We start from the raw sequence: 27,162 nt of genomic DNA, 5'->3' as shown, positions 1-27,162 counted from the left end.
ATTAGCTGAAAATCATTCTCCCTGCTAAGTGCAGCTGACATAAGCGTTAGGTTTTGGGTAAATAAATGGAGTCTTTCCTGATTTAACATTAAAAGATATGCCTGTAAATTTTATAGATCTATAAAGTTCTCTTTATAGATGTTATAAATCTTTATATAAAGCACATCTCCATAAATTGTATTTCTATAAATTGTAAATCTACAAAATTTATAAAAGTTTAATATTGAAATGTTAATGAAATAAGCTTTCCTTTTGGAATTGTAGCAAGCTGTCATGGTTCCCGGAGAAGGCCAGAGCTTTGAAGAGAATCTCATTTGAACTTCTCTGTATGGGGAGCTCCTGTAAAAGACCATAAGGTTTTTAAACTCAGAAAAACAGTTTATACAAGATAATTATTTTTAAGATAGAAAAACAAACAAATAAAAAATAATAGCAACACCACATGTGGCTAGGTTGGGCAGAACAGAATAAACAAGGTTTACATTGCTCTGTTCCTGCACAATGAGTCCTTGCTAGCACATTCTTCATCCCATGCTTGGTTTTAACCACCACATGGTTTTCTGGGATACAGAGAACTAGAAAACTCTGATCCTTAATTTTCTTTCTGTCTCCTCCAGGTTGGATAAGCTCTGCCCCCCTTGGCACTGCTCACCATCCCTTGCTCCATTTGGGGACTTCTTTTCTTTGGAGCTTGGTTGGTCACTATGAAGGCACAATCTCCTCTTCGTTCCATATGGTTTTACCTGACTCGCTCTGCTTGAAGAGACAAAATAGGCAATTAAGAACACATAATGAAGCAGGTCATGTCCATCACAGAAGCTGTAATTTAAGTGAAGATCTTTAAAATTTCTTTCTGATAAACTTTCTGATCTTTAAAATTTATATTATGTGGCTGTGAATGGAAGGAGAGTAAACATATATTGCTATCAGTGGCAATTTTAGGCTCAAAGTCCTGAGATGTTCATCCTAAAATGCTTTCTTGGAACATAAGTAATATAGTCCCATGGTCAGCATTCTTAGGTATTGAACAGGTGTGCATTCTTAGGTATGAAACAGGTGTGTAATTTAGCATAAAGTTGCTAAATTCTGGTGTCATTCTTTATTTTGACAAATTACCAGAAAATGAGTTCAAATAAATTCAGTGGGTGATTAGAGGAAAAGAGTTATCAGCATAGTCCTTGCTGAAATCTGATGTTTAGAAACGGCCATTAAATAAAATCTAATGATTCATGTATATAGCTTGGCATGTTGAGGTTAATCTACCATAGCAGTTTATATCTGTGCAAAATTTGGTTTGAGAAAAACAACCTTTGATGTCTAATTCTTTGAAACAGTGTTAGAAGAGTTGAAGAGCACCAGCACATTTGGTGTCACAATATGTGGAACGTTATTTGCTGGGTCTGTTACAGGGAAAAAAAAAAGTCTACTACTCGCAGGACATCCATTTATTTGTGCCGTATCACAACAATCAATGAAAACCCAACATAACTAAAAAGGAAAATATCCTGAATGTGGCACTTTATGAACTTCACATGTTTATTTTTGTCAGTGTCTCTTTTATTTTTTCCCTGGGGTAAGTGGGTTTTAAGAAATAAGGAGTTTTCTTGACAGAATGATGACATAAACAGTATTTAAAAACAGAACAAACTCTCATAGTCAGCCCAAGCTATAACATATGGAGGGAGAAGCATGTGTTTCTTCTTCTGGCGCACTGGGCTTCCAAGAGATAAGATCCCAGTGACTGAGCCACAGGCTGCATTTGTATTGTTTTGTTTAATACCTCGATCTAATTTAATATCCACCCTCCATTAATCCCGGTGACCCCTTTTGTAACTCTTCAGACTTCTGGATGTTAAAGCATGCTGCGGCAATGAGCTTCTCATTGCAATAACAGTTGTACAACTGATGTTGACAGTAATTCAAAGTTGTTTTGAAATGGGAGTTTGTGGCAGACATTTAATTTTAAATACGTTAAAGCGTTTTGCCTTGACTTTTCTGTGCTCTGGATCATTTTGAACTTTGCTTATTTAGTGGTTCAGTCTAATGTCTATACAGCAAATGTCTATAAGCAATAAGAAAAAAATCATAAAATAGCTATGCTCTTTTTAGTGAGTGTTAGTGCAATTTTGCTTGTCCCTAATGTTGAGATAATTTCCTGTCTGGCAGGCAATGGCAGTATTTCACTTTTTCATTAAAAATAGAGAGAAAGGAATAAAAATAAATAAATAAAAGAAAGAAAGAGAGAGAGATGTTGTAGTAGATGATGTAGATTACAATAGTAATTGACATAGTGGTTTAGCATGCCACTGGGATAGTGTAGAAAGCTTTCCGCCTTTGAAAACTGCAGTTCAGCCGGTGCTGTCTGGGAACATGAACAGTGATGGAATTTACTTTTTTCCTGAGTTATTTGATGGAATCCAGATGAGAGAAAATGATATTTCAGTTGTGTGAACCACTAACTCAGCTACCAAATAGCGGTATGTGACTGCTTGCTGGTGATAGTCCAGTCTAAAATTAGAAGCAAAAGAAATTTTATTCCTAGATGAAAATGGCTATTCTTATGGTACTCCCTGTTCTAGCAAGTCACATTTATAGATCATTTATCTCTAATAAATTATCATTCTCAGGTTTGTCCATCATCATGTTCTGGTTCTTTGAGGAGCTATTAGTGAGATGCATTTCTTATTTTCCTAGTTGTGTGTTTGTACAATGAGTATTTCTGAAGTCACATTTTATTTAAGGATGAAAACTTCATGTACAGCCACACCGATTTTTCATGTCTCTGAAAGTGAAATACACTCAGGACATGCATTTTATTGTCTAAACAAGTGTGCTAGCAACCAAGCCTGTTTAACTCCCTGATGCTGTCTTCCTTCACTCTGCCACTTACCAAGTCCACTTGTCCTTTTTTTTTTTTTTTTTTTTTAAAAAAAAGAAGGGTTTCAGGTCTCGTAAGATGCTGACTGAGCTGTTGGAGCATACCAGGCATCAGTAAGCTAACCTGGCCACCTAAAAAAAATCCTTTTGCCAATTTAGCATGCTGAAATTACTCAGTGAAGGGCCTGATGGGTATCACCTAGCAAAAGTAAAGGCAAGGGGCAGACCTAACATCCAGCAAAACTGCCTTTGAGGGATAGCTTTGATATGTTTTTTCAAGTTCAGCTTAGAACTGCAGCCCAGGTTGTGTGCTTGGGCTTATGCAGCAAATCGTGCTGTTGAAAAAAATAGTTTTACAAGACAGTATATATCATTTTACCAAAAAGCACTAGATTGGTACTGGATGTCCTACCTGAACCAGCTGTTGGTAATGAGAACTGTGGAAAACCCAAGGGTTAATTTACATCAGCAGAGACAGAAATGCAGCTGAGAAAGGGAGACCTGAGCCAACCTTTCACCACTTTGAAAGTCAGAGTCCATTTTGTGGAAGGGGTGGGTCTCATTTAAAAAAAAAAAAAAAAAAAAAAAAAAAGTGTCTCGTTTCTAGGTATATGTCCAAATTGTATAGAAACTTGCCAGTAACTAGAACAAAAGAATCACTTTGAACCCAGACCAGAGTGAAGGATAGTTCTCAAGCATGTTATAGTTTCACATTTTTGACACTAACTATAGCAAGTAATATCCTAAGCTCCTCGTTTTAGGTAGAATGAACTGATTTGAGAATTTGTTAAATATAAGGGACTGACAGACCCCAGACATGCGTGTGCCCGGAGGTTGGCAGCTCAGAAGTGGTGTACCTGCTAACAGCAGCCTGAGGTCCTCCACAAGCTGCTGGAGCTCTCTTTGGCTGAAGTCCAGTGCCTGATTTGGAAACTTGCTTGTGGGAGCTGCTGGTTCGTGACAATGGCCTCATGTTGGCAACTGTTATCCAGTACTTCCACAGCATCCCTGTGGATTTTTTTTTTCCTTTCGTTTAACTAAATATTATAAAAGATTAACCATGACTTGGAGATAAACTATAAAATTTCTTCATGCCAGAATACTGTCATTACTGAGTTTGGTCAGCTAGCCATTCCATTACAAGTATGTAAGCATCCTCAATCGAGCCACTTTTAGCTAATTAGTAATTTCTATAAGTATGTTTTTTTCCATCCGGAAAACCATATGCTTAGAGACAGTTTTGTAGGCTTCAAAATCCTGCATATTCTCCAAGTGCTTCTGGAATCCGCTTGATTCTCGAAGCATTTATGTACTACACTAACTTATTTGTTGTCAACCCCATTTTGCTAATGGCTGCATATCAGTAAATGAGGATAGTATTTGCATGTTGTTTTCTATTTTGCCTCCAGTTACTAAAATCAAGAAGTACAGATTTGAAAAGGTGAGTTATAGGTGATTGCTTTTATGTATTAATGGTGCCTATGGAGGGTCTCATTAACACTCACAGCATGGAAAATTCCTGCAGCTACCCTACAGAGCTCTGGAAAACATGACTGCTGAGCAGGCTTTATTGTTTATGCTTCATTTTTCTAATTTATTCTGTAAAAGGGTATTTTTGCAGCTTCCATATGACAAATAATATACCATATGGGGAAAAAAGAACTGGACAAAGGCAGCAGGAATACTTTATAAATTCATTTATTTATCACACATTTTTTATTTTGGGAGTGGGACTTTCATTTTAATTGTATTCTTGTAAATGTTTGATTTCCAAGCTGGTGTTTGGTACATTATTAGAGCAGCAATCAGTGTTAAAATGTCTTGTTGCAATATTTACACTTGGAAAACTGAATTATATATGTACATTGAATATATATATTTTATAGTGGAGTTATTTTTTCAGCTATAGCATGAATTATATATGTCCTTATGAAGGTATTCATCCAAATCAAATACTACCACTACTTGTTGGTATTTTAGGGTAATTACATAAATTGGAAGCATTTTAATTTAATTAAAAATTATCCTTAAAAAAAAAAGAAAAAGAAATATTTTTTATACTCATAAGAGGAGTTCCTTTCTTCTCCTACCAGTAAGAAGATACCCTGCGATTCAGTGGTTCAATATGCATACTGTCAAGGGCAAGGAGACTGTATTCTCTGAGGGGACTGGGGTTGTTCAGTCTGGGGAAGCGGAGGCTCAGGGGAGAACTTACTGCTCTCTACAACTACCTGAAAGGAAGCTGTGGGGGAGCTGGGGGTCAGCCTCTTCTCATAGGTAACTAGTGAAAGCACTAGAGGGAATGGCTTCAAGTTGTGCCGGGGAGGTTCAGGTTGGAAATGAGGAGACATTTCTTCTCAGAAAGTGGTTAGGCCTTGGAAAGTGTTGCCCAGGGAGGTGGTGGAGTCCCCATCCTTGGGGGTGTTTAAGGAAAGGTTGGACATGGTGCTTAGAGGCATGGTTTAGTGGGTGGTATTGGTGGCTGGGCAGCTCTTGGACCAGATGATCTTGAAGGTCTTTTCCAACCTTAATAATTCTATGATTCTGTGTTACATACCATAATGCTTTGGGTTGCTAACAACGCTATAGTGTCTGACCCTTTCTATCTTCAATTGCATTGGTTGTTTGGTTGCATTGGTTTAGATGGAAGAGCAAAATGGCCCTCCTGTACTGGAACTGATGCCATGGTTGCTCCATAAAATAGCCAACAGCAGTACAGCAGTACTTAGATATGTGTTACCTTGAACACATCAGTCTTCTGTGACCTACATCCAAGATACTTGTTCATGAACTAAGAAACTGAAGCTTGCAGCCGAGCCTGTCATGCCACCATGACAAAACTTTTTATACATAGGCTGTTGAAAACCTGTGCAGAATAATATCCACTGATTTCAGAGATAAATCTTTTTAAAAGGTAAGATTACTTACAGAATATATTTGGACTTTTAGGATAGTTTTTTTTAGGAAATTCAGGAAAACTTGTCTCTTTCAAATACAGTTTCTTTTCTTGATTGTGAAATATACCAATTGTTTAACTCATTATTTTCCCTACATGTATTTTCTAAAACAATATAACCAAATTGTTTGTGAATATTTCCTCTTGAAGGTTGAATATGCAATGTTCAATATTTGTACTGTGCTATTAAATTATGATTTTGCAAAAATATTGTTACTGGGTAGTTACAGGTCCTTCACTGGTTGAATGTGTGTGTGTTTCTCTAAATAATCATATATGTTTTTACCTTTGCACATAGTATTCTCATATGTGGCTTTTGCTCTGATTTTAAAATATAATTTAGCATGGTCTTAAAAAAAGGGAAATAATTCCTTAATTTTAAAGTGAATTTGGAAGTTAGAAGTTGTCATCTGCCATTGATAATAGCACGAAGAGAATTCCACATGTGAGGAGTCCACAGGCATTTTTGATTCCAGGCATTCCCTCTACACAAAGTCTTGCTATTCCAACTTGTATGTTTTGAATATTTTAATGGACAGAGCATATCAGAGAAAGATCTGCTAGAACTTTTGAAATTTTGTAGCTTGTGAGTATGGTACAATGATGATGGATCTGTGGACTTGACATTCTCTGGGAAATTAGAACATCTGTCTGTGTCTGTTCAAGGAAAGTACAAAAAGAAAGGTTTTCTTTGCCCCAGTCACAAAAAGATTCAAGCAAGTTTCTCAAGTCCTCTGCTTGTCTTTGTTCGTATTAATTTACAACTAGCTGCTGTCTGGATGGATCGCCATGCTTGTCATGGGGCCCTATGGTGGCATACAGAGATTAAAAGATCAGGCTCCAAGGTCTCTAAAGTAGAAGAGAGAGAGAGAAAGATGTGACACTCACAGATGATCCCTATCATTTATCAGGACTTTCCAGGAATGTTTTAAATATTCAGTGTTTTAAGCATCAGCCATTTATGTGCTTCTCATCTACAGAGGGCATTTTTTTTTACTTTTTAAATAGGACTTTTGTGAAAAGTAATGCTTAAGAAAACATCTAATACCCTCCAAAAAGTATGATGTTTTTCTTCCCTTTCCTTGTTTTTTGCTATGTTTCCCTTTTAGCCTATATAGGCAATCCATAGGCAATGACTGTACTTTATATCCCACAGCTTCTGATGTAAAATTAACAAGTTCATGAAACTCAAGGAAATATGCACTAAAATAAAGGTGGGGAGTTGCCATCTAAAATACATTTGTTTAATATATTTTTAATTGAATTTGTTACCATTTTTCCTTTATTGATCTGAGGCAATTAAGGGTGCTGTTACTTTGATTTTTGTGGAATTATGACATTTTTTTTTGTAATCTGGTCTACTGAATGTATTTCTAATACCTATAATAAATGCTGAGAACAGCATACATCACAATGCTTTATTTCACGCAGTTCAAAGAAATGTTTACTGGTGTGAATTTAATGGAGATTTTATAGGTCTGTAATTATAAAGTGATACAAAGTATCACTGAATAGGATGTTAGCCAAGTGTAGATAATGTGTGTTTTAAAAATGCAACAGTTTTCTTGACTTCATTAGTTTAGGTGTGTCACATTTTAGTGCTACTCAGCAGTGTTGGAAAAATTGAATTCTGCCCCCTCGAGAGCAGAGATAAAATGCTTTATTTTGCCTTCATCTAATGAATTGTAAATTTTTGATGAAGCAGAACAGCTGCTTTTTTTCTGTCCTCTCTCCCTTGCCCCTTGGCATGATGGCCTCTTTTAAATGAACTCCCTGCCCCAGCAGTCAGCCAGTTTGCTTGCCCGTGTCCTAGCCTCCGCAAATGTCCCCATGAGCCATACAGGGACACTGATTAGAAGGGGAGGTGTGAGCTGCTTCAGTCTGCCCCTGTGACCATCAGGCTATGGAAGGAGGAGCTGAGAGCAGCCACACGAGCGTGTGCCCCATTACCAGCCAGCTAGCTTAATGACCGCTGGCACTGTGTGCTCCTTGGGGAGCGTGATGCTGCAGATCTGCTTTCCTCCTGCCATATTTTGTTGCCTTTACTTTGCTGCCTGACAGCCTGAGTAATGGCCATCTTTGATGATGGCTGAACATAACTCTGGTCAGATGTGTGAAAATATAGCACTTCAAGCATCCAGTTCAAGTATTAGGAGGATGTTTTAGGAATAAATTTAAATAAGTGGGGAAAAAATCGCCGTACAGCTAGATTGCTAGTATGCGTTGTAAAGAGGTGTGTTCTTATATGTTGCTGCATGATTATCTGTCATTTTGTACTGGTAGTATAGGGAGCCAGAACTGAAAAGGTTGAGCAAATTGCTGCTCGGTGTTCAGGTAGGCATTCAGATATTAATGTCAGCATGAAATCTGTATATTAGCTTGCAGTCTTTTCTGTACCTTTTTTTTTTTTTTTTCCCCCAACCTTGTCAATTCATTTTTTAAATCGATTCTTATGTTCTTTTTTTCCTGGATTTACCTAGCAATAGGTTGCAGGTGTATTTAAGTCCTAATGCATGGAAGAGAGCATTATTTTGGAGGTAAAGACAGGGAAATAACCTTTCTTTAGTTTTGCTTTTTAAAAGGTGGTTTATCCTTGTTAACATGCTTTTTTTGTTTGTTTGTTTGATTATTTTTGTTTATTTTTTAATATTAGTCTTCAAAACATTTTTCCTAGCTTCCTTACAAGGACAATATGGAAGTTATTTCATTGTCTCATTACATCCAAAATGTGCTTATCTGTGTAAATATCCACTTCGTATTTCTTAAAACAGTTGCATTTGCAGGGCAGACTTAACTAGAGCACAGAGAGGGGGAGAAGTTGCTCCATGCTGTTTCCACTCTAAGTCACATCTGCTTCTACATCTCAAGAAAATATGAGACTTCATAGTCTTCTCTCCTCCCTCCCACAGAACACTATGACTATACTTTGACCTTTAAAGTGTTGTACTTTCTTCAGCAATCTTGATGTAGCAAGTCTGGGTGTTAAGTCAAGCAGCAGATACAATCCAGCTAAAAGTTCTACAGGTGATAATTTAATTAAAAGAGAATTATCAATAAGTAGTGATAAGAAATCATTAATGGTCCTTTAAAAAAGTATTCTAGGGATTTTTTATGCTTCGGATTATTGAACTGTATTTTGTCTTTTGCAGCCCTGTAACATATGGAGATTAAACATCTGTTTGGCTTAAGTGTTTACACAGATGATTATTTGGTTTGATATTTGTTAGAGTCAGTCCATAAAAGCAGTAACAACAAGGCATGAATTAGAAGCTGTTGTTCCTTTCTGCTCACTGAGAGAAAACTGTATACCAGAGCCATTCAACCATTCATTTGCAAGAACGCTGAATTTAATTTGGAAACCATGTGATAAAATGCCCCCAAATTTGGTTGTTTGCTTTCTTTCTGATGTTTATTTTTCAGGATACAGTGAAGGATACAGGAGGCTTTTTAAAAAACTGTAGTTTGTTTTTTTTGTTGTTGTTTTTTTTTTTTTTGTAATGAGGATTAATTTTTTTTAATTAAATCTGAGATTCTTGTTTAGTTTGTCTTCTAACAACTAGATTGTACAACATAAAATGAATGTGATGTCTTTTCAGATAAAATAATTTGAATTATTAATGCAGTAAATGAACATACAATTGCCTAGTTTATATATTAGCTGATCAGTAAAGTGCCTGTGTTTCCTAGATTTTCTTTCTCCAGCCCACCAACTATTAGAAGGCTGATGGATATGCCTATCATATTTGTATTGTTATTAATATTGTTCTGATGCCTAATACCTAGCCTTGAAGCAAGACTCCTTTCTGCTGAGTTATGAGCAAAACCATTATTTTTTCTAAAGCAAGCTGTACTCTTAATTGTAAAGGAAGACATAGGTATGGTAGCTGAAGTGGACTGGAACCTTGAAATGATTATTTGATTTGTTTAAGTTTATTTGATAGAATTCAGTATTCTGCATCAGTGAAAGATGTATTTAAAACTTGCTACTTGTGGCTGGAAAAAACCTTTCTCCAGTAACTCGATTTTAACTGTTTTAATATTTTTCTTTGACATTTTTTCCAGGAAGATCTTTGAAAACCAAGAAGTTATTTATGAGGATGATGTAACTTCACTTTATTTAGCATGTTTGACTCACAGTGTTCTGATATTTTGATTTGCTTTTTCCCAGAGAATATCAGTTGATGGAAAAAAAGAAAAAAAAAATCAGAGACAACCATTGAATCGCGGAATCATGAAACCATAGAACGGTTCACTAAAATTAATGTTATCCGTATAGGAATATTATCATCTGACCTTCAGTTAGTGTTGCCAGTTAAAAAAAAGGAATGGTGAATATACACGTAATTCCCAAGGTATATTTGAAACACAGTTAAGGAATCTCAGGTTCATCATCTTCTGCTACCCGACTTAACTAATTTTACTTGATATTAATTGCAAAACTAAAACTCTTGATTAATGTCAGAAAGGACTTTAGCTTTATCTTCTTATCCACCATATAAGATGATTTGAAATTTTGTCTTAACATACAGAACTACTTCACAACTGTTTACTGCTCTTGCAAACTTGATAGCATATACTTTCCCCAAACTGTCCTGATTTATTAGGTTGCTTCAAAGATTCTCTTCTTGGAAGCTGAAACACATTTTAATATTAATAACATGATAAGTGAGCCAGGATAGAAATCATGAGAGAACTTGAAACGATTTGGAGAAAGTGGTTTATTCTAGGGATCTTCACTCGTGTCTTTTGTGCTTGAGGTTACTTCAAACTAAAAGGCCTCATTTAAAAGAAAGAGAAGGCTTTAAAAGGAGAACAGCTCTTTACTGTTGCAAATGTTGAGTAGTCAGCTTTAACAAGTATGTTGCATCTCAAATACAAAACTATGCATTTTTCAGGTGGTGGTTTAAAGTTTTTTAAAATATTTGTCTTCAGTCAAATAGAATAATAAGAATCATATTGGAGCACTGTATAGAAAAGAGTGAAAATACTTTATATCAGGTATATATATCTCATGGATTATGTATTAAAAAAAATTACAAATTCTCTGTCACAAGAAGGGAATTTTGAATGACAGTGGTAGAGAGGTGTCATGAGAATTTAATTCAGGGTTTCCTATTTTAGTTTCCTGTTTTACTTTAATGTTGTAGCTCCCTAAAAATGCATATATATAATAATTTATTTAAATACAGTGCCCCATATAATGTCAGAAGTAGTAACCTAATAAAAATATGCATAATTTACTACCCTTAACTGTTACTCTGATTGTAGTTTTACCCACTTCTAATAAAGTGACTTAATATATTAGTTTTAAGATGTTCTCAGAAAACTACCTACACTGGCCAAAAATCATTATAAGCTTAAAAGATATACACTTAGACTGTTTTGCTTTTGTGCAAAGTGTTAAGAAGTTATTTCTGAGCATATAAAATATTCTCTTTGATTTTACTTTTATAGATAGAACATACTGCAAATTTTCTCTTTATTGGCGACCCCTGGAGTCTTGTCTCTGTCAGTAAGAGTATTGTAGTACTTGATACAGTACATAGTATATCACTAAATAATATCAAAATAATATTGTTGTTTTCCAGTTTTAAGAATAAAATTAAAGTATGAGTGAGGAAATAGCTTTAAAAGCCAAACATATATTTTGTTATGCTGTATGTTAATTATTTTGTGTTGTGTTTTTTTTTTTTTCTATTTATATTTATTTCAGATTGGAAAATGAAAATAGAATACTGGAGTTTCTTTTTCCTTGCTATGAAACTTTAATTTCACACTATTTTCTCCTTGGCATGTATTAATTTAACACTGGTGATTGGGTTGCAAACACTGGGAAAATGTTTAATTTGAAACTCTGATTCTCATGGAATTTATTAAAAGCATAGCAACTGTAGATCCTTATCTGCAGAGTATCTAGAATGAATTACCAAAACTAGTTTTGAGATTTCCAGGATAGGGATGTTCGTGGCTACAGGAGTAATTTTCTGGTACCTTAAGTCAGACAAATGGCAGTCTGACTAGATCATAGAATCTTTTTTGTTGGAAAAGACCTCTAAGATCATCAAGTCCAACTGTTAACCTAACACTGCCAAGTCTATTGCTAAACCACGTCCCTAAGCACATCTGCACATCTTTTAAATACCTTCAGCTATGGTGACTCAACCACTTCCCTGGGCAGCCTGACCCAATGCCTCACAGCCACTTCAGTGAAGAAATTTTTCCTAAAATCCAACCTAGACCTCTCCTGGTGGAAGTTGAAGCCATTTGCTCTTGTCTTATCACTTGTTGCTTGGTAGAAGAGACCAATCCCCACCCCGCTACAACCTCTTTTGGGGTAGTTGTAGGGAGTAATAAGGTCTCCCCTGAGCCTTCCTTTTCTCCAGGCTAAATAACCCCATTTTCCTCAACCACTCCTCATAAGACATATTTTCTAGACCCTTCAACAGCTTCATAGCCCTCCTCTGGACTCACTCCAGAGACTTGATGTACTTCTTGTAGTGAGGGACCCAAAACTGAACACAATACGTAGTCTGGTGCGGCCTCACCAGACTACAGAGAGACAACCACTTCCCTAGTCCTGCTCGTCATCCTATTCCTGATACAAGCCAGGATGCTGTTGGCCTTCTTGGCCACCTGAGCACACTGCTAGCTCATATTCAGCCGGCTATTGACTATTCCTGTATGTATGCTGCTATACTTCTATTTTACTTCTTCTATAGCTAAATGTAGACTAGAGTCAGTTTTGTAATGCAGAAATACTAAGTATATTTAACCTTTTTTTTTTTTTTTAAAAAAAAAACTTTGTAACTGAACTCATCTTCAAATGAAGATTCTGAATACTCAAGTTATTTATTAAAAAGCAGTTGGGTTCAGTGTAACCACTGAAAAAATCGTAGTGAGTGAACAGAATAAGAGTACACTAGCCAAATGATGGCATTTTCCCTTATGCATTCCTGTGTAGCAGCAGTTTTTTGAAGTCTTGCTTGCAAATTGATTTCTGGTAAAGTTGTAATACTCATAGTTCAAGCAGAATAAACTTTCTTACAGAGCTGCCAATACCTTCTACCAAAAGGTTAAACAGTTCATTTTTCATATGGTCTAAGCTGTGTGTGAAATCAGCTTTTTAAGTGCAAATGTAGATCTGTGTGTTGTGGAGTGGCTGGACTGGGAAGCTGAGGCCTGTTTGGGCTGCAAAGCATGTGGCTGGAGAGCATGAAGAATTGGACGGGTTTGGTAGGAGGCATCCAATTTTGAATTACTTTGGCAGATTAACTGAAATGTTTCTGACACTTTTACTGATGGCTAGGATAGGAGGCATGACTAATAGGGAATGCTATTGAAGGGGAAATTGATCTGTGGGTAGAACTTGGGCTACTTAGACATGGGACTGTATATTCTTTTAACAGTAGTTTTTCAGGATGAAATGCTATCTCACTGAAGTCAGTGAAAATGTTGACCTAGTAGAAAGAGATTTTTTTTTTACATATTGTATAGAATACAAAGATCTTCCATAGAATATTGTGATCTAACCTGAGTGTATCTTTGATATTTTATTGTTTCTTTCCAGTTCCTTAATTTCCATCTGTGTGTGACTTTCTCAGCTATGCAGAAATTAAATATACTTGAATATTTAATACTTGCTTGAATAATAGAAGTGCATAAAGGAGATCCAGAATAAAATTACGTGCTATCCTCAGTCTCATCAATGGTGAGAAAATATTCATCTTTTGTGGAATTTGTACCTTGGTATTACATAAATAGCCCTGAATTTACTCTGGTGAAACACACACTCATCCATGTAGTGTGTTTCTGCCTGGGCGAATCAGTTCTTAGTGATTTGTTTCCCAACATTAGGTTTGACTAGGTGGAACAAAAGAGTTAAAGGAAGGCTGGTGTCCAGAGATGAAGGCATATATTTTAAAAAAACATTCTTAAGTATTTTTAGCAGTTTACTTACACACTACATTTTCATCGTGTATTTTCATTTTTTATCTTAGTTTTAATGGAACTGTACAAATTCCTGGATTTAGTAATCATCTGAGTAAATTTTTGAGTCAGTGATTAGTGTTTCTTAAATTTTTTAATATCATAAATAACAGAAGGCAAATACCTATGGCTGAAATAATTAATTTAAAGAATTTATTCAACCAACTAGATAGATGGTAAAATATGGACTAACAAGTGAAGAAGTCCTGAGTTTAAGATTAACAAATGCTTAAGAAAACCTTAGATTATATTTTTGTTGGAGTTCAAAAAAACTTCCCAAGCCCCCCAGATGGTCTAAATCTGTGAAGCCTAACATACAAGTACACCAAAAATTTCTGTGCTATGCTGGCAGGTTAACAGGGTTTTAAATGATATAAAAATATATTTACATCATTACAGATTGAAGTATTACAGTGACACAAAACTGGAAATGTAATATCCTGTGATGTTCAGGTTTTGAGCACAGAAAACAAGGAAAACGTGTCAGTACATAATGGCTATATATTCTCCTTCTGCCTCTAACTGTTCTCTTTTTCCAGAAAGACTGCACTTTTGGATATTGTCAGTAAAGTTAGAAAATTTGTAAGCTTTTATCTACACTTTCTCCTCACTGATGGTGCCACTCCATTTTCAATTTCAGAAATACTCAGTCCAAGGCAGCAATGTTCATGGTGATGGTGGCAACTGTTGTAAAATATCTTAATGTTTGCAGGCCAAAACCCATCTTTAGGCAATGTGATACCATTATTCTACATGTCCCCTTCCCATCCTCACCGCCTTCTTCTCTTACAGGGAATATAAATTAGCCATCTTCATATCAGCTGCGAGAGGAAATGCCTCTGGCTTAAAGTATTAAAAGAAAAAAGGGGGGAGGGAGGGGGGTGACAGAAAAAAGCCAAATGGCATCCTATTGTCACATATTATAGTACGGTTCATTGTGATACTCAGTGGACTTCTGATCAACAATGTTAGTTACAAATATTCAGAAAAGAGAGCTAGAAATCCCACCACTATTGTTTGAGTCCATGGCAGACATTTTTTACCTGCAGGCTGATTGTTCATGTGAAAGCGAACACATTTTACATTTAAAAGCACTTCAGTTTTTGCTTGGATAAAGTTTCTCTTGCAGCTGGCAAAGTCAGGATGACCTCAAGGCTTTACAAATAAATATGTTTGCTACATTTTCATTATACTAAATATGGAAATTTGTAAACATAAAAATTGTTGTTTAAAAAACAAAACACCGAATACTCCCCCAAATAAAAACAAACACAGATTAAAAAAGAACTCCTATTTGGTATGCCAATTTTATCATTTCATATAGCAATCAGAATTTAATTTTAGCTCATTTATGGTGAGATTTGAAATTTATAAAACATCGTTACAGTTATCCTACTTTAACTCATGTTAATTTCTGTGATTTTCAGAGCTACATCTATAAGTAAAAGCATTTACTGATGGGCTTATCCCTTCAATTCACCTTTGTGAAATGAAGATTTGAATTTGTCCTGTTATGAACAGGAGCAAGATACAATTTTGCTGTGCAATCAGTAATGAATAGTGCGTGTTTTCTGCTCCTTTGGTGGGCAGACAGAGTAAACAAATTTGTGTTTATTCTTGATTTGATTGTGAATGATGGGGAAGTATTTAGATATTTGTTCAAAAATGCAGTTAAAGAATAGAGACTATTCTTTAGAACATGATGTAGTTTGTAAATTTCAAGACAAGTGTGTGTGGTATAGGGTTGTTTTTCTTTCAGTTTCCATGGAATTGCTTTGTAGTATATGCAGAGGATTTTTTTTTTTAAAGGATGGGGCCATTTATGACATTTTATAGGATACACTTGTGTTTGGTTTAAACATTTTTAAATACTTTATTCTTGTTTTAATACATCTATGATCTGTTATATTTTGAAAATACTAGGTTTTGGTTTCATGTAAAATGTATAACTATTCTAAACTCTCATAAAGATTGTTTTAGAAATAGGAGGTGCATGATAAAAGTCATTGTACATGTCACTGATTAGATGAGTGCATTTAGCTGTTGTTTGAAAGCTATTTTTCCTATAATTTTTTAGGCAGCATACCTAACCACTAGACAACACTAGACAACAGCAGTATACTTCATTTACTGTTTTAGCATAGCATCCAAAGGCTCTCATCTATTATGCTCTTTTAAAGTATGCCTTTTTTTTTTTTTTTTTTGGCTAGAGAAGATATGGCCATTTCTTTACACAAGTCCAAATCATGTTCCTTCCTGCCCTTGTTGTGGTCCAAGATGAGATTGTCTTTTTAAGGCAGCTGAGATTCTTTAGGTTCATATGGCCTTTCGAAAACAATTTCTAAATATACTGTTATCTTAAAAAATGTGTTACAACTAATGGTTGGAATACCTTATGCAGGGTTTATGCTAGCATGGCTATGCTATCTCAGCAACTGAGCCAACCCATTTAGAACAACCTTAGGCACCCCTGTGATGCACACACAAGCAGAAAACAATTTTCAAAGAATTCGTGATACGGGTTTTGTCTATGCGTATTAAATGTGTATCAAAAAATGTAGACTTCATGTCTGCAAAAATGGATTATTTAATTCCTTAGTTACTAGTATTTTCAGGGAAGACGTGCTCCACAGGTTGCTCAGTATATTCAGGTTCTGACAACACGGACTGCCATGTTTTATCTCCTAACTTCTGTTCATGAATTCATGTTTATGAGGTGTTTTTTTGTGATGCTGTAACAGTGGAGACAAGAATATTAATGAAGCAAGTAGCTCTGTGAATTAAGGAAAAATATCAGGGAACTTGGAGAATTTTGTATTATTTAGTCAGTTAAAAAATGTGAATTAGCCAATAATTGTTGGCTAGGTTTAACAAAGTATTTCAGTGCCCAAGTGCACAAATAAGAAAATAGTGCCTGGTTCAGTTCCAGATGGACACCTACATTTAGCTGATTGCATATGAACTTTCTAAACTACCCGTGTAGCCAGGGAAGATCTACCCCATGTCCAGGCCTGCAGAGCAAAGCCTTCAGCATTTGTATAAAATTGTGAATGAATGAATGCAAACATGTTCCTCCATCTACTGTTGGAGAGTAGCAAGAGCAGGTTGGCTCCATGGGGAAGATAAGGAAGGGTGTAAACCACTGAAAGGGTGCAAACATGGGGGCAGAGCTCAGGGTTGGTATGGGAGTCCTTTGGTAGCCCCATGCACAGCTAAGGTCCAGGCCCAGGGGCCATCCCAGGAGTCTCATCATCAGCAAAAAGTGATGGGACCAGAGAAAGAGCTGGAGACAAGGCTACACCATGGGTCCAAAGTCCTTTCAGGTGGCGAAGCTGGGATCATCTGCCTACAGAATCACTGCTGTGGGGAATGATGGCTGCAGACTGAGGTGAAATGGGACCATGGGCAGGGATGGTGGGGCAGGTGGGGACATTAAGCTGCTGGGTGCCTTGAGGGTTCAGGCATTTGTCTGCAAAAGAAACAAAACCAACAGTGCACCACTCAGTTTGGTGGTTGTGTCTGTTACGTGCACATTAAGAGACATGCTATGTTGCTTTTCCCTCACAACATGTAAATCATGTCTTCTTTTTTTTTTTTCTTTTTTTTTTTCTTTTTTTTTTTCGTTAACGGAATTACTATTAAACTAACGAGCATGTTCAGTTTTAAGAATCTGCTAATGGTTCTGAGGCTTTTACTAACATAGCTTTTACTAGTACCTGCTACCTTATCTTTGTCTTTTGAATGCAATTTGTAATGCCAAGCTTTTAAGAACTGTTGAAAAACACGTCAGTATCAGTAGGCTTTTTAAAGCATACAGTGTTTTGTAAAAAGGGGTTCTTTAATGAGCCCTTCTGGCACCTCTGTTTATATACATAGGGTAGGTGGATTAAAGAATTTCCTTGAATCTAACCTAATCCTCAGCTCCAGTCAAAAGAAGCCTGAATAACACAAGGAAGTTGTTGGTAAAACTAGAAGTTACTGTCTTGCCTGTTCAAGCCCAAACATATGTATCAGAGATCTTAAATAATGCTGATCACTTTGGGGATGTTTTTCCTCAAGAGTTGACAGGATAAGTAGACAAATTCTAAACCCTCTTTAAAGATGATAGGAATGTTATAAAAATCCATTTCCCTGCTTGATTTTTTTTTCCCCCACTTCTGGAGAAGTAAATATATACACAGTATTTTGTTAAAGATTGAAAATCAAATGAGGACCAACAAATTAGGGGGTGTGGAGGATTATCTAGGGCTTAACTGTAAAAGATGTTGCTGCTATTTTCCTTGCACTTGGTAGTGATGAGAAATGCCTGGCATTAGTGTCATTGCTTAAATCTCTGTACCTTTGACGGGGTGATCTTTCAAGTTATGCATTTCCAATTCCTATATCCAAAACCATTTTTCTTTTTCTTGTATCTGAAAACATAAAGGCTGGAGATTATTGATGTACTTCTGTTACCATAAAAGTTAAAAATGTTGCTGATAATGAACAAACAAGGACATAGAACTAGCTGGTATCATGAGTGCTTTGTTTTCTGGATGAATTTTTTTTTTTGTCAGGACAGAGTTCCACTAACATGCACTTTAACACACTATTTTTTCCACTAAAGATATAAACTTCACAGAGGAAAATTTTTTATTTTGCTCTGTTTCACATTGTTTCTTCAGCTCAGAATTGATTCAATGTCAAACTAGTAACTAAAGAAGAAACCTTAACATATATGTCCTAGCAATACTTTTTCCTCATGGATCTGACACTGAAGTTTTCTAGTTTCTGAGACCATATTTGTTTATTTCTGAACAACTCACTGGGGCAGTGATTCTTCCACATGGTAGTGCAGTGTATTCACAGCAGCAGGATTCTGCAGTTTGCTATGCTTAAATAGTGTTCTGTTTGAATTAATACAAAGATTGCTCTGAAGAGTTTATATGCTCAGTTTCAGGGTAATGATAGATTGCAGCATAGAAACATTACTTCAGTCTAAGAGATAGCACGTCTCTGGATCAGATAATGTGGTAGCTGGCTAATTTTCTGTGAATAGGTCTGCTTTGATTTACCGTCATTAAAATAAAGAAAAGAAAGAAAGTACAATACACACTGTTCACTCAGGGGTAAGTGCTCCGTTAAGTTGTATGTACCTTTCAAGATAATAAGTTAGAAGTTCATTGCATGGCAATTGCACATGTTTAACCTGTTTATGACTGCATTATTTTTAAACACTTGATAGATAGTATTAAAACATGTGAAAAGTAGAGAATTATATTCTCCTAGAATGCCTTTGCTTTAGAAATACCTGTTCGTGGAAACTTAGCGTAGTATGAGTAACTTCAGCTTTTCAGAGAAATGAAACAATAGCAGTAATAGATGCAGTTAGCAAGACTAGTGTCTTCTCTAATGATGTGAAGGTTTACAGTGTAGTGACCTACAGAACTGGCTCCCATCCAAGCCTCCTGTTTTACAGTTGCTGCCGGACTGTTTGCCTAGCAACATCCTTAATGGACCCGTAGGGAATTTAGACTTACAGCTAGATGAGTGTAGAATGCTGAAGAGGAAGACCAACAGTTCAGGTAGAGGAAACGAGTAGAAGAAAGCATCTTCTCCGACAGAAGCCTGAAACTGTTTTTTTCACAGAAACAGCTCCTTCCTAGTTTTTCTTTCACTTCCTTTATATATATATATATATATATATAAACCTACAAAGTTCCTACTATAAAGACAAAAAAGTAAACTTTAGTTGATTTTATTATCTTACAGCATAAATGTTTTTTACTTCCCAGCACATGTTTTCATTTAATGAAGTTGTATTGGATGAAAAAAGAGTTTGAAAGTAAAATGAGTGAATTGTGAGGAGACCAAAAATAAATAAATAAATAAATAAATAAATAAATAAAGTCTGACAGAAATAAGCAAGGGAATTTTCTGCTGATAATGGATGTCCTTGATTCTGTTTGTCAGTCTTTCAAACAAACTGCTATCTAATAAAGGTTTTCTATGAGCTTGCCCACTAAATTAAATAGTCCCTGCAAAGGGAAAATGTCTTTCAACATTTTCTGTGGTGTCTAAGTGATGTCTTAGACAAAACACAAATCAATTCTTTGTATATGGGGAGGTAATACTTTCAAACAGTAGAAGTCGAAATTAAGTTTTGGTTATTTTTTTTCTAAGTCACCCTTCTAGATACAAATCTTAATTTGTTTTCTTCAACAGATATGCTGTCTTTTTTTTTTTTTTTTTTTTCCCCCCGAATTTATTCAGTGAAAGGTTTTGCTGTGTTTCAAGTAACAAATAATGCCAGACACTGTTTGGAGGTCATTAAGTTAGTTCTTTCTTCATAACATTGCATCAATCAGTTAAACTAAAATTTCAACCCTTATTGTATTGTGTTATTTTGACCCCGCATTATAACATTGCAAAAGCAGGTCCTGCGTATTTTAATTTTATCAAATAATGTGTATGCTCTAGATCAACAGTACGTTGCCTCAGGAACTGAAGTGGTGTGATTTGCAGGAGGTTAGACTAGATTATGTTAGTAATGTCATGTCATTTTGAAAATGCATTAGTACTGTTGTAAGACTATCATCCATTTCCATGCAGAAATAGCTCAGGTCTATAAGGCAATGTTATAAGATAACATTGCAATGCTGCAAAAACATGTCCATGCCACTTCAAACTTCCCCTCAGGTCTGAAAATGGTCCATTTTCAATTGGCATGGAGTCAAAAGGCAGGAAAACATCTGTACCTGTTGTATATCCTACAGTTATGATCCACTGATGTGTACCTTTGTTGGGTCCTTGGTGCAGGTTGTGTCCACTATCCTCTTGAATGCTTAGATTTCCTTCTGAGGAAGCCCAGACAAGTAGTTGGGCAATGTCAGCAAATTATGTGGATTAAGTTATTGAGTATCCAAGATATTTGCTTTTCCCACTGGAAAAAAAAGCAGAGAAATGAGTATGCTTGAGAAGGTCTAATCTCTTAAGAGTAAGTCCCAAATGTATTCCACTCTTTTGGATCCTGGGCATTTTAAACATGGATGTTATGTTTTAGGTTCATCTATCTTTATTTCCCCCCTGAATATTTCAATCTCTGTTACTACTCACTTGCCTTCACTCATGAAGTGCTAATAGAGCACATGAACATTCTGTTGGATTTAGTGTTTTAATTGCTACTGTGATCTGAGCTGGGTTACCTAATTCAGTAACAGAAACATCTCTACTGGAGCTGAATCTATTTGGCTAAAGTAGCTTTTTGGAGAATTGATCTGAAGGGTAACTTTCCCTGAAATACTGTGAGATCTGTGGTTGTAAAAATAGCCATATTGCTCTTTAGTTTTTACCACTTGATAACCTAAAAAATAAATAATTCCTCAGCTGTTTTTATAAAACTAGACTGTGTCCTATAATATTTTTATATTCTCTCTATCAAGGAGAAGAATTCTTTTTTTCTTTCTGTAGGAAAAGTGTAGGAAAAATCCTGTGATCAATGGTCCAAGATAGCCTGAAAAATTAAAAAATGATAATGTAGGACAATTCAAAGAAGATGTGATACAAGAAATGCATAAATATTTCAGAGTTTGTCTAGGGAAGGCCCTGAATGGCCTTATCAAACTATGAAGTTAACAATGGTTTGAGCAGGATGATCTCCACAGGGCCTTAGCACTGAAAATCATTCTATGATTCATTGACAGTAAATTTAGGTAAAAGGAACAAATGTTTCTTTTCTTTTCTTTTTTTTTTTTTTTCCTTTTCTTTATTTTTTTTTTACTTGGTAACATTTGTTTTAGTGATATAATTAAAATATTTATAGTGCACTTAATTTAACCGTGTAAAAGCCTATAATAAAAGCATGCGATTTACGAAAAGTTTTCAGGAAATAAAGCTAGCAAACATCTAACATAGGTGAAATTTAATAAGCATCTAGGAAGGATTTATCTCATATTTTGGCTTAATCAAAATGTGACAGCTGTAAACCGGGGTCACCTTTTGCTTCCTGTAATTGATTAGGCAGTTTAACAATAACATACGTTGTGGAAGCAAGTAGATTGTTTTCTCACAAGAATTTCACACATGATTTATTTCCTTCTTCAAATGCTTTTTCTCATTTAGCTGTTCTATAAAATAAAAGAGAGGTATACATCATTTGCAGTTCTAAAATTTATTGTTCTAATCATGACACTGGTATATGACATACTGTATCTTATTTTGTATTATAAATTGCTGTGGCAGAATTGAACAATAGTGATGGGCTTAGTTTATGATCAGAGTACTGATTTGGTGTTACTTACTGCTGCAGAATAGTTTCAGTCATAATTCCTTGTTTCTTAGTCAAAAACGTTTCCTTTGATGCTCCAAATCCCTTTTCTTCATTAGGAAAAAAACAGTTATTTGAATATCTATAGATGTAGCCAGAGCAGATAAACAGAGACTTGTCTTTTTGCCAGATGTAGCTGGCAGGCCAGCAGGAATTGTATGAGTATGCACATTTCAAATAATAAAACATTATGAAAAACTGAGTATTATGAGATTATTACAAATCAAAAAAAATTGAGTTATGCAGATTATAATCTTCTAGAAGAGACAGAGTAGATCTAAATTATGACATTTGAGAAAAATAACAGACCATATCCCCTTGTAAGGCTAAGTGACACCTTAAGTATTCCTCAGTAAATGTGACAGACTCCATTAAAATTGCCTGATTGCTATTGATTTTGTGCAGATGGTATTCAGATACCGTGGTAGTAATTCAAAGGTAAGACTGGAGAGATGAGATTAATGAAGGAGTAAGAATGAAGGGTCCTTTTTAGTATGACAATATAGTAAATTAATATATTGTTCTAAGATTTGAGCTGTTTAGGAATGGTGCTATTGAAGAGGAGATGAATTTCACGTGTAATATTGAATGATTCAAATGAGTTAATATGATGGAAGACTGAAGAACTCCAGAAAAAAGCCAAGGTGAACAGGTAGTCTAATGGGATATAAAGCTCATCAGTAACAGATGAACAGAAGTAGTAAGCTGGGATGCCCTAAGAATTCCTAACCAAATTAAAATTACTATGACTACAGAAAGATGGAATGATGAATACGTGGAGAGATTTTCTTGAGAAGAGAGGGTTTAAAAGCTACAACTATGTCATTTGGTCGACTGATGAATAAATGTTCTCCGGAGAAGTGTAAAAATGAAAAATACAAGGAAAGCAATTGAATCGTGCTTATTACTGTTTCTGGAATCACAAGAATAAAGATACCTTTAAGGAATTCAAAAGGCACAAAATTATAAACACATTAGGGTTTAATTTTTCCTTTCCTGTCATGTGGGCATGTGGATACAGAACAAAAGGCATCATTGTAATGAGGAGAATTATTCAGATATAAAATAACATCTCCTTGCTTGTGGTTCCTGCCTTCTTTTCCAGGTTGAATTGCAGTAAGCGCGGATTATCTTGGCAGTGATAAAGTAAGGGGCCTTTAGCAGATACATTACACCTGGGAAGCTCCCTGGTCAGATTGAAGCTGCAAGCTGCATCTGACTCCATAAGTACTTACACACACATAGAGAGAACTAATAAAAATGTATTTGATGGGGTATAAATGGTAATCATCAGAGGAAAGCGAGAATAAATTAGATGTATATTGTTTGGTAAATATGGGTGTGTTTCCCCAGTGCATCGGCTATGTAATGCATGTGCTATGAATTAGAATCTGCTATATATATTTAGAAACTGTTTGAATGGTTTTCTTTAACTGAGTCATTTAAACTAAAAGGTACGTTCTCCTTAGCAGGAAATTCACATTAATTTCCCTTGTTATACAAAAGATTGTACTGGTTTCATGGTAAGAATAGTGTGTATGGTGATTAAGCAACAGCATAGTCATTTTGTGAATATAAATAAAATAAATACAAAAAAAAAAAAATTCAAAGGGCTGGTTGAGACCCATCCTCAGCAACAAACAAACATTCTCATCTGTTTGTGTCATCTTGATGGTCATACATACTGTTTTTTTGTTTGTTTTTTTTTCCAATACTGTTCTCCTGAACCTCTGTTGTACTCTGTTGTATTATGCTGCCATTGCATGTCACTAAATCAGAACACACACACACAAAAAAAAAAAAGATTTAGGGAGATTTATAAAATTTTGTTGGGCTTGAACTTCTCTCTCTCCAGGATAATGTCTGCTTCTGGCTTAAGTTAATTTTGATTCCAAGCCTGAAAAAGTTTCACGAAATTGCTTCTTCTGTGGATTTCATTTTTTAATGTGTCTGTTATTTAGTTTTATATTGATAGCTAAACTTATATCACTGTATTCATACCTTTTTGAGGTTAATTTTACTGAAATAATTTCCAAAGACTAGTTCAATGTTTGTAGCATCCTTTTCAGTGCTAGAGAAGGTAAGAGTTGTGTGGAGCATTCCATTTTAGATTAGTAATTAAGGCAGTTGTTGTTAGCCATGTTGTTAGCCATTGCCTTTTCAAACTCTCCGATCTTGGAAAAAAAAAATAATCTCCATCCTCTAATGTAATTATAGTTGATTCTTTTCTAATACTGACATTCTTTCTTTCCTGCTTTTTGTCCTTTACTTGTACGGAAATTTTATGTCATCATGTGATACTGATATCTAGGAAAAAAAAAAGAAAGATGTTTCATGGCAGCTCAACTGACTGTAAATATAAGAGCTATTTTTGCTGCAATGTTCATGTTGAATCTAACAATACATGTGAAATAAGTAATTGCATATTAGCCAGATGTTTTTCCAAGTTGCATGTAGTTTATAAGAAGCTTTCATCTAAAGCAAATCAGGTTTTGTGTGTGTATGAAATACAGTAGTTCTTGATATTTTGTTTAGGAATGAAAAAGGTGTTCAGTAAGCTTTTACCTTGATAGACATAAATTTGTGCATTTTTCTGTGCAGGATGAGGGAGCTGGCACTTTCATTTTTGATTTTTTTTTTTTTTTAACTTTACTTTAGAAAATAATTTAATTTCCTGGTGTTCAAGGTTGTGTATCCACTGATCACAGTCCTGTTTTCTGAATTTCTTATCAAAATTAGAGATGGAACATTTAATTGTACTTCTGTATTACAGTGTTGTAAAATTCACTTGCTTACATGGTAAAATAGTGAAATGCCGGAAATCATGAAGTGATTAGCGATGTTTTGGGACTAGTGCTGGAAAGACAGTTTGATCAGACTCCAATTCTTTTGAACACTTGGGTATCTCATACTGAATATAGTGGTGGTCTACTCTGAACGGAAGGTGATAGGGCAAATGATCCGATGACCACTGCACTCTGGGACTGAGTCTATAGGCACTTATGTTCTTAAGTATGTGCTAAATTTTATGCTTGAATCTAGCCTTAAAGTCAATGATTGCAAGACTAGAAAATTGTGAACATGTCCTTATATGAATATTAATGATATAATGGTAATCTCAATGCTGTTTTTTGTTGTTTTCAAGGTGGGAATTAACCTTGTAATTTCTGCCATTTGTAGTAGTTGCTGGCTATTGTAAGTAATAATAATGTTTTCTAGAGGATATACGCATTTATAATTTATTTTTTTTAATGTAATATGTAGGTTTGAGATTATGAATGACTCATTCTATGACTATGAAATTACTGTGAACTCTCTCTTTTCTAAATAAAAGGAAGAAAGCAAGGGTGTATGAGCATTCAAGTGGCTCATAAAATTTTTTGTGGAGAATCATTCACTGTAACATCTTGAGACAATTACAAAATGAGATTTGAAGTACACAAAATTTGAATAAGCAGTAGAAAATGTGAATCTTTTTGTCCTTCTTTTAACTAGATACAGTAAATTGTGTTGTGCACAAGGGAAAAATATCCATGCACTTTATGTGGCAATCATTTATACTGAGTGGATATGAACAGTCATTCAGAGAACAATTGATTTTGCAGTATCCTAGACTGGGTTGGAGACTTGTGCATTCATTGCACTATATGCTACTAAAATTTATATATAAAGTTCACATTAAAGTGGCTGTTTTAGTAGGAAAATAATTTAAAATTGAAACTTGCCTATCTTAGCTGCAGAAGAGGATTTTTTATCAGCATTTACAAATCAATTAAGTCTGAAATCTTTATAAAGTGAAGAAAACAAAATATTAGAAATCACTAAATATGTTGCTACACCACAATTTAATAACTTATTGGGAAGTATGGAAAACTTTTAAGAACTTTGAATAATGAAAAGAGACACTCTTTTTTATAGATAATATTTTGGAGATAATTTCAAAGTCTCAAACTTTCAAAGTAGTAAAAAGGAAAAAAAATTGAGCAGTGGTGGCTTTGCCATTGAGGTGAAATTGGAAATAAGGAAAGATGTTAAGGTAATGAGGCAGTTAAATGTATGATTAGTGTGAAGTTACATTAAATAAGGTGCATTTGCTGGTCTGACTAGCATGTAGCAGGAAGAAGTTAAAGCTGCAAAGAGAATTTCCCTGTTGTGTACGTACCTGATACTTCAGTTTGACATTACAAAGTAGATTCTAGACAGGACTACACAAGTAGAAAATTTTGAACAAACATGAACTTAAATATAAAAGTGATTCTACTGTTATCAGCCTGACAAAAGAGAGGAATTATTGATGCTGCTGCAACATGATTGACTTATTAATGTGAAGAACAAGGATTAATAGAGGTCTGTATGACTTAAGACTTTAAGAAACGGGTGTTTTAAATAAACTTGATTCCCTGCTTCTAATATTTTCCATTGGCTGGGAGCTTCTGAGGGAAGTGAAAAGGAAATACTGGGGACAGGGATAAAGGTAAAGAGTGTTTGTAACTGTGTTAAAGTTTGGCAAGTGCTTAGGAGAGAATGCCAAGATCACAGGCATCAGTCAGAACCCAGGAGTAAGAACAACTAGGCAAACAAACTAAATCAATTATTTGTGAGAAAAGTGCACTGAACTCAAGTTGATGTCATTAATGCTTGAAATGAAAGGGCACATTAATATCAGAAGATAAAATGAAAGCAGTTGCTGTTTCTGGATGTTACCTCACCAAAGGTGGAATGACTAATGAAGGTGCAGCTCTTCTAGGTACATTCCTCAGGACACAAGAAGATTTTGACCCTGGCTGGTGCTGTCAGTTTGAATGGTTAGTTGTTAGGATCTCAAAGGTAGAAGCAAAGGTTGCTCTCTTTAGTAGCAAGCAGTTCTTTTGCCTGTGGACAAAAAAGCAAATGGTTTCAATGGTATAGTGTGTTTGAAGTTTGAGAGGAAAGCAGGCAGAGTGTTTGTCAGCATACATCAGAACCAATAATCCTACCCCTGATCAATTCTGATAGCCTGTGGTGATGATGTTGCAGTGAGAGCTTACTTTGTGTTGTA

The 27,162-nt window shown here is 35.3% G+C and overlaps 1 protein-coding gene and 1 long non-coding RNA gene across 6 annotated transcripts in view; one reads left to right on the top strand and one right to left on the bottom strand.

Annotated features, from left to right (window-relative positions):
• IMMP2L (inner mitochondrial membrane peptidase subunit 2) overlaps positions 1-27,162 on the top strand; it is a 474,976-nt gene that overhangs the window by 168,887 nt on the left and 278,927 nt on the right. The gene's annotated exons all lie outside the window — the stretch shown is intronic.
• Positions 625-22,750, bottom strand: LOC137849646 (uncharacterized). The gene is made up of 3 exons (XR_011092004.1): positions 22,099-22,750; positions 20,596-20,741; positions 625-753 (listed from the first exon to the last, which is right to left on the bottom strand). It is a non-coding gene; the product is annotated as an uncharacterized lncRNA (long non-coding RNA).

The sequence above is a fragment of the Anas acuta genome, chromosome 1 (assembly GCF_963932015.1).
Source record: "Anas acuta chromosome 1, bAnaAcu1.1, whole genome shotgun sequence".
In the NCBI taxonomy this organism is placed as follows: Eukaryota; Metazoa; Chordata; class Aves; order Anseriformes; family Anatidae; genus Anas; species Anas acuta.
Note: the sequence above shows the minus strand (reverse complement) of the source record. Positions and strands in the feature narration are given on the sequence as shown.